A 3308-nucleotide genomic window follows, 5' to 3' on the forward strand; every position below is an offset into this window, starting at 1 on the left:
TAACCTAATGTTCTTCAGTGTATGACATTCAACCTCGTGGTTAGGGATAAACCATAAAACATGCCTAACTGGCTGTCTGGTATCCCATTTATAGATTTAGATCATTCATAAATGTATCCAAACTTTCCTTAAACTTACTATTTTCAGCTTTCTCTGCTTGGTGGCAACACATTCCATTTTCTCACCAGTAACTTGGTGAAGAAATATTTCCTATTTTTATTTTGAAATTTCTACCTTCAAACTTACCTGAGTATGTTGAAGAGGCTCCTGATGATCTTGTACCTACCACAATCCTTAGTACAGTGCTTGACACATAATAAGCGCTTAACAAATACCACAGTTATTATTAGTATTACATCTGTTTTGGGGACTGGGTTTAGTGAACATAGTTCCAGTTTTCCTATCCAAACCCTCTATGTCTTTATAAACTTCAATTATATCAATCAATCATGTTTATTGAGCACCCTGTGTACAGAGCACTGAACGAAACATTTGGGTGAGTACAATATAACAGAGCTGGTAGACACATCTCTTGCCCACAGTGAGTTTACAGTCTTATTTATATCCCATGTCAGGTGGCATGTTTCCAGATGAAAGAGTCTGAATCTTTCCCATCTATCCTTATTTGAAACTGTCCTTCCCTCTGACCATCTTTTTCTCTGTTTTCAGGTGTGGGACCAGAATTTCTCAGTTTACCAGGTGCATTTGGATGGTGGTTTTATATAATACAACGCTATGCACTTCAGCCCCTTCAGCCGTATCATCACTCCTTCCAATCCTAGCACTTAATAAATTGATTTATAGTCTCCTTAGAAACTCATGTGTATACCCAATGATTTATTTTGGCCACTATAGTTGAAAATTGTTTAAGGTTTCTCTCCCCCATTAGAGGGTAAACACTTTGGGGGCAGAAAGCACATCACCTTGTTATTCTGTACTTCCCAAGGACATAATATCAAGTGGTTAATCAATAAATGCTGCTTCTGTTACTATTGCTACTTGTCTTATGCTGTCAAGTAGGTCCCACCCACAGCAACTCCAAGGACACATTTCTCCCAGAATGCCCTACATCCATCTGCAATCATTCTGGGAGTATATGCCAAGAGTTTTCTTGGTAAAAATACTGAAGTGGTTTACCACTGCCTCCTTCCGTGAAGTAAACTCAAGTCTCCACTCTCTAATCTCTCCCATGCTGCTGCTGCCCAGCAAAGGTGAATTTTGACTTGTATGGATTGTCTTCCACTCGCTAGCCACTGGGCAAGCTAGGAATGGAATGGGTAGGCCTCTGCTTGACTCTCCCTTTTGTAGTCAAGACTGGAAGAGTACTGTAAACTCTCCAGGTGCAAACCTGAGAGGGTACTACTATTATTAATTCTACTACTGTCAGTGAATGGGACTGTTTTAACCAAAAGCTGAAAATAATAATAATGACAACTGTGGTATTTGTTAGGTGCTTACTATGTGTCAAGTACTGTTCTAAGCACCGGGGCAGTTACAGGGTAATCAGGTTGGACACAATCCCTGAACCGCTTAAGTCTCACAATCTTCAGTAATCACAATCTAAGAAACTATAGTACGAGAAGCAATAAACTAAACATTCCTCAATCTCCCAACCCCACGCTACCTAAACCTATAGATAAATAATAGCAAGGATGCATAGTAATGTCTCTGAGAATAGCATTCATTCTGTTCTCAGAATCATTCCACTACTCACCCGCCTTTCTTACTTTAGGTCCTTTGCCTGTTTTTTCCAGGCCCAACAGTCTAAGTGGGTTGGGCTACTGCAATGTTTGACTAAGGATTTCCTGAGATCCGCCACCACTTAACTTCTTTCTCATGGGGTCACAAGTCAAGGACGTGGATTAGCCCTGTGGATTCCCTTCAGTAGACAGAGTTCTCAGTGGAGACAGCTGAGGTTTTAGGGAAACTGGGAACCTCCAGGCACTGAAAAGAAGCGAGCTGAAAAATACCACCATTGCCCTGGGTAAATGACTGTAAACTCACTGTGGGCAGGGAACGTGTCTGCCAACTCTGTTGTACTGTACTCTCCAAATCGCTTAGTATAGTACTCTGTACCTAGTAAGTGTCCAATTATAATTCATTCATTCATTCAATTGTATTTATTGAGCACTTACTGTGTGCAGAGCACTGTACTAAGTGCTTGGAAAGTACAATTTGGCAGCAGATAGAGACAATCCCTACCCAACAATGGGCTCATTGTCTAGAAGGGGGAGGCATACAATAACACAAAGCAAGTAGACAAGCATCACTACCAACAAAATAAATAGAACCATAGATAAATGCACATCATTAATAAAATAAATAGAGCAATAAATAGGTACAAATGCTATGGGGAGGGGAAGGGGATAGAGCAGAAGGAGGGAGTAAGGGCAAAGGGGAGGGGAGGAGGAGCATAGGGAAAGGGAGGGCTCAGTCTGGGAAGACCTCCTGGAGGGGGTGAGCTCTCAGAAGGACTTTGAAGAGGGTAAGAGAGTTAGTTTGGTGGATGTGAGGAGGGAGGGCATTCCAGGTCAGAGGGCCTGGTCAGACGTGGGCCAGGAGTTGACGGGAGAATAGGTGGGAACGAGACATAGTGAGGTTAGCAGCAGAGGAGTAGAGTGTGCGGGCTGGCTTGTAGGAGGAGAGAAAGGAGATGAGGTAGGAGGGGGAAAGGTGATGGAGAGCTTTGAAGCCAAGAGTGAGGTGTTTTTGCTTCATGCAAAGGTTTATAGGTAAGCAGTGTAGATTTTTGAGGCAGGGAGTGACATTCCCAGAGTGTTTCTGCAGAAAAATAATCAGGACAGTGGAGTGAGGTATGGACTGAAGTGGGGAGAGATAGGAGGATGAGAGATCAGAAAGAAGGCTGATGCGATAGTCCAGTCAGGATATCATGAGAGATTGTACCAGCAGGGTAGTTCATTCATTCAATAGTATTTATTGAGCGCTTACTATGTGCAGAGCACTGTACTAAGCGCTTGGGATGAACAAGTCGGCAACAGATAGAGACAGTCCCTGCCGTTTGACGGGCTTACAGTCTAATCGGGGGAGACGGACAGACAAGAACAATGGCACTAAACAGCGTCAAGGGGAAGAACATCTCGTAAAAACAATGGCAACTAAATAGAATCAAGGTAGTGATTTGGGTGGAGAGGAAAGGGCAGATCTATAATGTCATTGATGAAGTTGATGATGAAATGAGGCAAACACATGCAGATGAAGGGAAGGAACACAAGCACAAGTCAGGAAGAAGAAAGTGTGGCATGTTGGCATCTCTCTCCAATTCCTGTCTAAAATTCTTCTGGGTCTTT

General features: G+C 42.7%; 1 non-coding gene across 1 annotated transcript; it reads right to left on the bottom strand.

Moving 5' to 3' along the window:
• Nucleotides 1-1221: 1221 nt before the first annotated feature.
• Nucleotides 1222-1358, bottom strand: LOC114815976. The gene has a single exon (XR_003763757.1). It is a non-coding gene; the product is annotated as a small nucleolar RNA SNORA7 (small nucleolar RNA).
• Between the last annotated feature and the right edge of the window lie 1950 nt (nucleotides 1359-3308).

This window comes from Ornithorhynchus anatinus, chromosome 1 (genome assembly GCF_004115215.2).
Source record: "Ornithorhynchus anatinus isolate Pmale09 chromosome 1, mOrnAna1.pri.v4, whole genome shotgun sequence".
Taxonomy (NCBI): domain Eukaryota; kingdom Metazoa; phylum Chordata; class Mammalia; order Monotremata; family Ornithorhynchidae; genus Ornithorhynchus; species Ornithorhynchus anatinus.